Raw genomic sequence first — 10745 nt, 5'->3', positions numbered from 1 at the left:
AAAAGATGGCTGTGGCCGTTTTCATGATAAAAACTGCTCAGCCTAGCCAAAGAAGAGATGAGCAGTCTGGTCTGTAGAGGGCACCCGGCTGCTTTTGAATCTCCAGGTGCAAGCCCTGGGAGCCGGCACTGCTGTCAGTCAGAGAGGCGCCCGATGCTCACTGGTCATTTTGCTGCACTGAAGATTAAGTAGGAGGTGTTTGCCTCCAGCCAATGTATGTAAACTGAGTGTTCACCCCTCACTCCTAACAACAGGTACCACCTCCCATGACTTATCATGAAAACTGCCATAACTGTAGCAGCCCGGGGCTGGGTTTCTGTTCCCAGATGGGGATGTGAGAGGGGAAAAGAGAGAGAGATGGAAGGAAGGTAAGAAGGGAGAGAGAGAGAGAAGAGTTTCTATTAAAACTGCTCATCCTGGAGAAGCAGAGCAAAGTATTCTGTATGTCTCCAAGCTGACTTTTTCCTCTCTGTTTCATTCTCTCTCTCCCTCTTTCCATCATTTTATTCTGGGGAAGAACAAAATCTAAGAGTGCACTGAAAAAGCATCTAAGAGAAGGATATGGAAGGAATTTTTTTTCCCCCTGGAATTAGCAGCAACTGGGACCTCGGGACCCTGCTGGAGCCCCTGCTCCGATCAGCCAGCCATCTGTGAGCAATGACTGCTTCGTGCTATCTGCACTCTGCTCAACCATCGCTGCCTACCAGCTCAGAGCATCTTGCAGCCCCTTACTTCAGCAATCGAGCAGCAGCAACTTCATGAAGATGAATAGGTCTTCATCAAGCCCGAGGCCTTCCTGGCCCTGGGCATCATCAGCCTTCTGGAAAACATCCTGGTCATCCTGGCTGTGGTCAGGAATGGCAACCTGCACTCCCCCATGTACATCTTCCTCTTCAGCCTGGCCGTGGCTGACATGCTGGTGAGCATATCCAATGCCCTGGAGACTCTCATGATCCCTCTGGTCAACAGCAACTACTTGGCCTTCGAGGACCAGTTCATCCAGCACATGGACAATGTCTTTGACTCCATGATCTGCATCTCCCTGGTGGTTCCCATCTGCAACCTCCTGGCCATTGCAGTCAACAGGTACGTCACCATCTTCTACATACTCTGCTACCAGAGCGTCACGACCGTGTGGAAGGCGCTGGCCCTGATCGTGGCCATCTGGCTGGGCTGCAGGGTCTGCAGTGTGGTGTTCATCGTCTGCTTCAAGAGCAAGATGGTCATCGTGTGCCTGGTCACCATGTTTCTTGCCACGCTACTGCTCATGGGTACCGTCTACGTGCACATTCTCCTCTTCACCCTGCTTCACATCGAGCACATCGCTGCACTGCTGCCCGCCGATGGGGTGGCCCATTGGCCAGCAGCACTCATGCATGAAGGGGGTGGTCACCATCTCCATCCTGCTGGGGGTCTCCATCTTCTGCTGGGCCTCCTTCTTCCTCCACCTTGTCCTCATCATAACCTGCCCCACCAACCCCACTGTGTCTGCTACACTGCCCACTTCAACACCCACCTGGTCCTCATCATGTGCACCTCCATCATCAACCCACTGATCTATGCTTTCCGGAGCCTGAAGCTGTGCAATACCTTCAAGGAGATTCTCTGTAGCTGCGACAGTATGAACGTGGGATAAGACGTGGGGCCATGGGAAGGTTACTCAGTCTGGTCACCTTCGACTCTCCAGCCAGCCCAGGTGTTTAGCAAGAAGGGAGAAAACTACTTAAAAGACATAAAAAAATGTGTTATTAGCCATGATCCTATGTGTCTTTTGTTTTTAAGCTTGCAGAGAGCCTTTTGAAAGGGAAAAATTGGTATAACAGGCTCTCTGAAAGGATGCCCACCTGCTGTGTGATTGTGTTAAGTTGCTTCAGTCGTGTCTGCCTCTTTTGTGACCCTGTGGACTATAGCCTGCCTGGCTTCTCTGTCCATGGGATTTTCCAGGCAAGAATACTAGAGTGGGTTTCCATTTCCTCCTCCAGGGGATCTTCCTGACCCAGGGATCAAACCCATGTCTCCTGTGTCTCCTGCATTTCAGGCAGATTCTTTACTAGCTTAGCCATGGGTAAGTCACAAACTCTGATTTTTCGAATAGTCACTGGTTGGGGGAAGGACCTGTGGGGGCCGCTCGGGTGCTGTCTGCATTCATTTTCACGCACTCAGAGTCTGTGATGCTTCCCACTCACTCTTTCATGCTTCAGGTCAGACAGACTGAAGGATTTGCAGTAACAGTAAGGGCGGCTGGAATCTCCCTCAAGCAAACCTGTTACAGCTACCAACACCTAGCTGCCGGCTGCTCAAATGGCTTTGCCCTCATCTCATAAGAGACTGAGTTTCTCATCTATTACTCTATTTACAGTAAAACAACTTCCTAAAAACAGCAACCTCTTTGTGGAAGAAGTTATACAATGCTGTTTGCCCCTCTTCTTGACTCCATCCCCCCCCACCACCAAAATAGCATGGGAATGGAACCCACTTCTATTTTTGTGTTATTGTTATTGTTTTTGTTGTTGTTGGGTTGTAAGCATTCAACACAGGGCAGCTTGCAAGACTCTAGTGAAAAAGAAATAAAGTGCTTTGGAGAATCAGAACATACCCGTGTACAAAGTATTTTGATATCTTGCTATTTTAAGGCATTTTTTCCTATGATTCCTTTTCTGTCTTTAAAACAAGAGAGGGAATCATGAGTGGGAGGACATGTGTTTCAAGAAACTGCTGGACTGTGGTTTCAGGGTGTTAGACTCTTGGCTGCCTGTGGTTTTCTTGGAAGCTGTTTTGTTCTTAAGACCTGCGTCTCTATCACAGGTTTTCTATTTGATGTGATCTATGAAGGAGGATGGTTTCTAATTCACAGTTCCTTTTGTTCGACACGGTGTTAAAGTTGGGTGACCCTGTTATCAAGGTCTATACTGTATCAAGTAAAGTGATTCACCCCTGTGAACTCAGGGCAAGCTTTCCTGATGAACGCCGTCCAAAGCTGTGTGCTGCATGCATCCATCAGACCCCCTTCCACCCCACGGGACTTTGGACTGTACTTTCTGGATGTCCCCACATTCCCCTCTCCCATGGATTCTTACATTATGCTGTGTCTTCAGTATACGACTGTATATTTTTCTTGTGCTGTAATGTTTTGGGGTTTTTTGTATTTTATCTGTGCTAATGTGAACAATATGATTTGTTTCTCACTTTGGTTGTGATGTTTGGCAATAATTAAAGGCTTTTGTGTCTGATAAACGTGTGTCACATTGAACCACACCACCCGGAAGCATCCTACTGGCTTCTGCTGTGGCCATCGCATGTGACATTGCAATTCCATGACTATTTTGTCAATGGTGTAAACATCCCCATTGACCACACTGCTGGTCTTTTCTAGGGTAATGCTTTTCAGCCAAACTACAAAACTCTCCCATTTAGTTTCCAAACATACCAGGCTGAAATTCCTGGGCCACTGTCACTCTGTAACCGAGACACCAAACAATAGGTCTTTGCCACTCAGCAAATTAACGTGGAAAATGGGGAATTGAATTCTTTGAAAATGGTGTTGACAGCCATAGGGATTATGATGTCTTTTTTCTTTGTAAACAAGATAAAAATAACATACTTTGCACTCCTTTATATTAGTTTTCACCTTAAAATCTCCAACATAGGTGAGTCATCTCACAGATGAAGAAACTTCATCCCAGAGGGGTTATGTGACTGCCCCAAAATGCCCAGCTAAGTCAGGGTCACTGTATATTTTGTGCCCTGGTGCTGATGTCTTTTTCCACCAACATGATGCTGCCAACAGCTTTCCATAATCAAAACAGACCCAGCTGCCCTTTCTATGTATGTTTTAGCTGAGAGCAGTGCTTCTAAACAGAAATGCCTGCTGGAATTACCCTGGATCTTGTTCAAGTGCTAAAGCTAATTCAACGATTTGGGAGTGGAGCCTGAGATTCCGAATTTCTTTTTTTATCCTTTATTTTTAATTGGAGTATAATTACTACCCGATGTTGTGTTAGTTTCTGCTGTACAACAATGTGAATCAGATATAAGTATATTTATATCTTCCCTCTTGAGCCTCCCTCCCATCCCCTACCATCCCACCCCTCCAGGTCAAACTGAGCTCCTTGTGCTATATAGCAGCTTCCCACTAGCTATTGTACATATGATAGTGTATATATGTCAATGTTATTCTCTCAGATTCTGAATTTCTGACTCTGACAAGCTCCCATAGGATATGGCTACTGGTCTGGGGACCTCCTTTTAAATAGCAGGGACACAGAGCACTTATACATGAGCACAGCGCACAGCCAAAAATACGCATCTGCCTGGAGAGCTGACCACATGCCAGGAATTGGGCTAAGTTCCTTACAGGAAGTAAGGCTAAGTCCCATGACTTAGCAACCAAAGAACAACAACAACAACATCCCAGAACCGATATAAATCCAGAAACTGGAAAGAAACAGTTGACAAAATGCAGAAAACAAGCAAACCCTTCAAATGAAGAACTCAACCTTTCTCACATAAGAACACTTCAGTGAGAGTCAAATAAGTAAGTGACAATAATAATAAAATGCATTACCTGATATTATTATGTGCCAGACATTGGACTAAGCACCTAGGTATATTAACTCATTGAATTCTCATGAAAACCCTATGAGGTAATAAGCACTATTAAAAAATCTTGTCCTGTAGAAAAAGAAACTTATTAATAGGATCATAGAGGAGGTTAATCATCCAGACTCAAGCTACTCAGAATTCGAGGAGCAGAGATGGAACTCAGCCCACAGTCAGGCTCCTAGGTCCATGGGTTGCCCAGGTACCCATTGTGTGATGAAGCATGTGGCCTGTGGCGATGCTCTTCAGGTTTGAAGGGACTCAAGCAGCTCTCAGACCCAATAGAGAACTTGTGTACTTTCTAATGGAAGTATTAATAATGAATATATATATAAATCTTTACATATTCTCCTTTTTGCCATCTTTTCATCAGGTGACACAGAAAGCATTTTTACCCCCAGAGCCAGCAGTTGAGTGGAAGTGGGAAGCAGCTAACGATGTGAGTTGCTCAAGCCAAAGAAATGCATCTCCTGTGAAATACCTGGATAATTGGCTCATTTCCCTGAATGTTATATAGAGCGCAGGTCTGACCTGAAAAATAGATACTGAGAAACAAAGAAGAAAGGAAGATTCTTTCTTGGTTTCTAATTGCAGGAGAGAAAGAATCCTTCCCTGTGTTTATTCTATTCATGTGGTGACATGTGCTGGATTTTAAAAGGTTGGCACTTTCATGCATCATCAGAGGGAACAGAAGAGCAATGTCACTGATGGTCCCTTAGGATGGATGCCACAAGAGGTGCTTTGAATAACTCTGTTTAGCAGGAAATAAAATGGTTTGCCCCTCTCTGAAACCACTGGGGGTGTCAACAGAGGAAGCTGAGCTGGAATTCAGGAGTGCCTGGGACCCGGCGTGTCTCTAGGCTGGTGTGGCCATGAGTAAGTCTGTCACTGTCTCTGGGCTTCACACGCATCTCTGCAGCTGGCAGAACTGGACGTGATGGGAGGTTTTCAGCTTTGCCCCTGTCCATGGTGGTCTCAGGTGACTGCTGCCTCAGGACTGTGAATCAGGTGACTCAGACCCCACTCAACATCAGCCACAGGGAGATGCCTGGTCCATGAGTCCTCAACGTCCGGGGAACAGCTGCCACATGTGACCCAAGGCAGCCCGGGGAGACTCTCAGAACTTGAACTACTGAGAACGAGCAGTCCCCCTTCCCGTGGACCACTGGGTACCAAGTTGCACGGGGCTGCAGGAGTGGTATCTGAGGATGAAGCCACCATCAAAGAAAGCAGGAGGCAGAGGAAAGAGACAGGATGCCAGCTGTTCTCATTTGAGTACCTGCCTCCAGCTGTGCCTGAAGCTAGTCCTATGTCTGGACTTTCTGTTAGGAGCTACTGTCATTTGTAAACAATATCATGGTGACAAATACAGAGGCCCATGGGGGTGGCTTGGAACAGAGCGGGAGGCAGGTGGGGAAAGGGGAGAAAAGAGGGGCAGGGACTGAGAAGAGAGAAGGGCTCCAGGCTCAGGGAGACAGATTCTCCGTGATCTGACTTACATATTGAGTTTACGTATAAGATGCGATGTACAAAAAGAATTAGCTAGAAGTGAAAACAAAAACCACTAGAGGAGATGATTCAAGGGAACTTGCTATTTGCCTTCCTGTTCTACTGAGGATAAGGCAAGCAGAACTCCTGGGAAATGTTTCTAATTAGGGTATGAAAAGAAGCAGAAATCTAGACAACGAAATCAACATTTGCAGTGCTGTGTGTTGTTCACCCCCTCCTTGACCCCTTGATCTTTAGAGGAACCCAGATTGAGCACTTCTGGTCTGATTCCATAACTAGAGAATGCAAGGATGCTAACACAGTCTGAGTTTTCTGGGCAGCCTCACCTGGAGGGAAAGATGTGCCTTTGTCAGTGGATGATGGGCAGCTAGATGCAGACCATGCAGCACAACCCACAATAAATAAATAAAATTAATTTAAAAAAAGATGTTAGGCTTCAAGTATCCCACTCGGCACATAAAATAGGTACTCACTTCAAAGTCTACCTTTTATTCTTCACATCTCACTTCCTCAGTCTTCTGTCATCACAAGTATCTGTCTAGTGTTTAATGTAGACCAGGTACTGTATGCCAGGGGCAGGGGAGGCCACATCCTCAGGAAGCCTAGGGGACAGGTGAAGAGACTGCCCTGGACAAGCAAGGTCTGGATCTCTTTTCAAAGTGAGAGACGGCAGGGAAAGAAACAGATAGCCCTGGGCAGGTTCATCTTTTCAGTGTGTGTCTCCTTGACCTAATCATTTCGCCATCCCGAGCCTCGGTTTTCTCATCTGTGTCACAGGAGTAGGTCTTGTTCTTATCAACTTCCCTGAGTGAGTAAGGAACTCTTCACCAAGTAGATTTTAAATTGCTCGGACTTCCATCCCAACCTCAGATCACCTCCCCAGCAGAGGAAGAGAGAAGGAAGCAAAGATCCAGGGAAAAGGCAAACAAACCTCTCCCTGCATTGAAAGACTCAGCCAGAAACACTTGAACAGGTAAGAATCTGCTTAACCTCTCTTAGGAACAAGAGACATCTTGTTACTCTCGTGTTTTTAAATCTAATTCTGATGACCTCGATGTATTCCAAGCAAGAGGAGAGTCAAGACTGTTTGAATTGCCAACAACAAAGACCCATCTCTAACTGGCTTATTTAAAAAAAGAGGGAAAAATTTATTAATATTTGGGCCCTCCTACATCCGGGGACTGAAGAGGTGCCATCAGAAATCTCTGTCTCATGAGACTAATTTTCTCTCCTTTGGCTTCTTTCTTGGGCAGCTTTTTTTTTTTCTTCCACAGTGTGGACCCAATAGCACCAGACTTCTATCAGATCACTGGCTCCAGTAGAAAACCAGCTTCTCTGTCCCAATCCTCTCCCTATCCATGCCCCACCACCCAAAAGAGAAAAACTTCAGACCAGCTAAATTAAATTATAGGCCCACCCCCATCTCTAAGCCAATCACTGTGGCAAGTGCACGTGCTCAGGGCTGGATGAAACTCCCACCTGGGAGCTGGGACAGGGCCATCAGCTGTGAGGGGGTGAGAGTGTGGGAGGAGGTCCCACACCAGACACCTGAGTGCTGTTTCCAAAATTAGGCACTGTCCACTCCCCACTCACCCTCCAGCCCTGTCCCCGTACTTTTGTAGGCTTGATTTGCAGAATCCACTCATTCTTGCCAGTTACCTGGATTCTTGTCCTTCCCTTAAGACACACTTGATAGGGATTTCCCCGGTGGTCCAGTGGCTGGGGCTCCATGCTCCCATTGTAGGAATCTTGGGTTCAAACCCTGGTCAAGGAACTGGATCCCACATCCTGCAGCTAAGAGTTCCCATGCTGCAAATGAAGTTCCTGCATGTCACACCTAAAACCCAGCATAGCCAAATAAATAAATATTTAAAAAATATATATACTTGATAATTTCTAGGTAACGCAACACATTTCTGGGCTTCCCAGGTGCCTAAATGCCTGCCTGTTTAGTCACTCAGTCATGTCCAACTCTTTGTGACCCCATAGACTGTAGCCCACTAGGCTCCTCTGTCTATGGGGTTCTCCAGGCAAGAATACTGGAGTTGGTTGCCATTCCCAGGTAGCTCAGTGGTAAAGAATCCACTTGCAATATAGGAGACGCAGGTTCAATCCCTGGGTCAGGAAGGTCCCCTGGAGAAGGAAATGGCCCTTCTCCAGTATTCTTGCCTGGGAAATCCCATGGGCAGAGGAGCCTGGTGGGCTACAGTCCATGGGATCACAAAAGAGTCTGACATGACTTAGTGACTAAACAACAACAACACATTTTCAAGTGACTCTGAACACATTCATTCTAAACTTCTGAAATACGCTTAAAAGACCTTATGCAAAAACACAAATATACATGCAAGAAAAGGGACTTCATTTTGTATCAGGCCAACCTACAGTTTGCTTTTTCTAGTCCTTTGCTTCTAACATTCAGGGCTTGCATAAGCTAGTTTGCTGAATTGCTTGTCTCTTATCCCTAGTCTTGTCCTTAGTTTCACAATACCAAGAGGGGGCAGCTTTGAATTTTCTGGGCCATGGTCCTCCTAAGAACTAACCAAATGGATAAGTGCTATGAATCAGACAGAAATATATGTAAATAGCATCTTAGCACTTAAAAACAGTAGTATGAACTGATGCATGAAGCAGAGCACCCAAAGTCGGCACTCGGGACAACCTAGAGGGATAGGGTAGGGAGGGAGGTGAGAGGGGGGTTCAGGATGGTGGGGACACATATATACCTGTGGCCGATGCATGCTGATATATTGCAAAAACTGTCACAATATTGTAAAGTAATCATTCTCCAATTAAAATAATTTAAAAAAAATCAAAGAATCATGACCTAAATATCACTTTCATTTCGAAACTTTTCTCCTCTGTACAGATTATTATTATTAAAAATAAATGTTATTCATGCAAATATTCTAGCAGCATTGTTTGGTGTAGCCCCAAATTGGAAAAGAAACAATTAGAACCCTGTATGGAACAACTGATTGCTTCAAGATTGAGAAAGGAGTGTAACAGGGCTATCTGTTGTCACCCTGTTTGTTTAATCTGTATGCTGAGTACATCATGAGAAATGCTGGGCTGAATGAGTTATAAGCTGGAATCAAGGTATTGCAGGAGAAACATCAACAACCTCAGATATGTGTATGATATCGCTCTAATGGCAGGAAGTGAAGAGGAACTAAAGAGCCTCTTGATGAGGGTGAAGGAAGAAAGTGAAAGAGCTGGCTTAAAACTAAATATTAAAAAAAACCTAATATCATGGCATCCAGTCCCATTACTTCATGGCAAATAGAGGGGGGGAAAGTAGAAGTAGTGACAGATTTCCTCTTCTCGGGCTCTAAAATCACTGCAGATGGTGACTGTAGTCATGAAATCAGAAGACATTTGCCTCTTGGCAGGAAAGAGATAACAACTAGACAGTGTGTTGAAGAGCAGTGACATTACTCTGCTGACAAAAGTCCGTATAGTCAAGGCTATGGTCTTCCCAGTGGTCATGTACGGTTGTGAAAGCTGGACCATAAAGAAGGCAGAGTGCCAAAGAACTGATGCCTTCAAACTGTGGTGCTGGAGAGTCCCTTGGACAGCAAGGAGATCAAACCAGTCAATCTCTGGATTCAGTCAACCATGAATACTCTCTGGAAGGACTGATGCTGAACCTGAAACTCCAGTATTTTGACCATATGGTTCAAACAGCTGATTCATTGGATAAGTCCCTGATGCTGGGAAAGATCAAGGGCAGAAGGAGAAGAGGGCATCAGAGGATGAGGTGGCTGGATGGCATCACTGATGCAATGGACATGAACTTGGGCAAACTTTCAGAGATGGTGAGGGACAGAGAGGCCTGGCTTGCTGCAGTCCAAAGGGTCACAAAGAGTTGGACACGACTGGACGACTGAATAACAACAATAAAAATGGAAAAACCCAAATGTCCATCAACTGATAGAGGGATAAACAAAAATGTGGCACATTCGTACAATGAAATATTAGCCATAAAAAGGGATGAACTACATTTATAACATGGACGACCTCAAAAATAGTATGCCAAGTGAAAGAAGCCAGACACAAAAGATGAGATTTTGTATTACTCCATTAATACAAAAATATCTAGAAAAGGCAAATTCATAGAGACAGAAAGTAGATCCATGGTTACCTGGAGCTGGAGCTAGGGATGAGGATTAACTATAAAAGACACAAGAGATCTTACTGGGGTGATAGAAATACCCTAACACTGGATTGTGGTGTTATTGGACATGATATAAGAAATCAATATTTGGTCTTTGTCCCTGGTTCCTGGGACATGACTCCTAAAATCCTTGGAGTCTCTGGGGTGATGAGTGGTCTAGATGGCTTAAGGAAGGAGGCTAGTAGCCAAATGACTCATGTTGGGGGCCGCTAGATGGCTTTAGGAAGGAGGCTAGTAAGCACGACTAGAGGGTTGTGCTGACCTCCAGAGAGGAGAGAAGAGCTAACAGTTAATCACCACTGGCTAATGATTTACTCAATCAGAACTATGTCATGGATGCTCCATAAAACCCCAAACGTCAAGGCTCAGGGAGCTTCCAGACAGGTGAAAACACCAAGTTGTTGAGAGAGCAACATACCCAGAGAGAGGCTGGGAACTCAGCGCCCCTCCTGCATACCTT

The 10745-nt window shown here is 45.4% G+C and overlaps 1 long non-coding RNA gene and 1 pseudogene across 1 annotated transcript in view; both read left to right on the top strand.

Annotated features, from left to right (window-relative positions):
• The first annotated feature begins 642 nt into the window (after window positions 1–642).
• LOC145532435 (melanocortin receptor 3-like) lies at window positions 643–1636 on the top strand (annotated as a pseudogene).
• Window positions 1637–4812: 3176 nt separating this feature from the next.
• LOC145532433 (uncharacterized) overlaps window positions 4813–10745 on the top strand; it is a 30397-nt gene continuing 24464 nt past the window's right edge. The window contains exons 1-2 of the long non-coding RNA XR_014073233.1: window positions 4813–5475; window positions 6886–7081. This is a non-coding gene — a long non-coding RNA (uncharacterized LOC145532433). The remainder of the gene's footprint in view (window positions 5476–6885; window positions 7082–10745) is intronic.

Source organism: Giraffa tippelskirchi, chromosome 13 (genome assembly GCF_054371585.1).
Source record: "Giraffa tippelskirchi isolate mGirTip1 chromosome 13, T2T-mGirTip1v1.2.pri, whole genome shotgun sequence".
NCBI classification, from domain to species: Eukaryota; Metazoa; Chordata; class Mammalia; order Artiodactyla; family Giraffidae; genus Giraffa; species Giraffa tippelskirchi.
The sequence above is the reverse complement of the archived record's forward strand: the minus strand, read 5'-3'. Positions and strand labels throughout refer to the sequence as shown.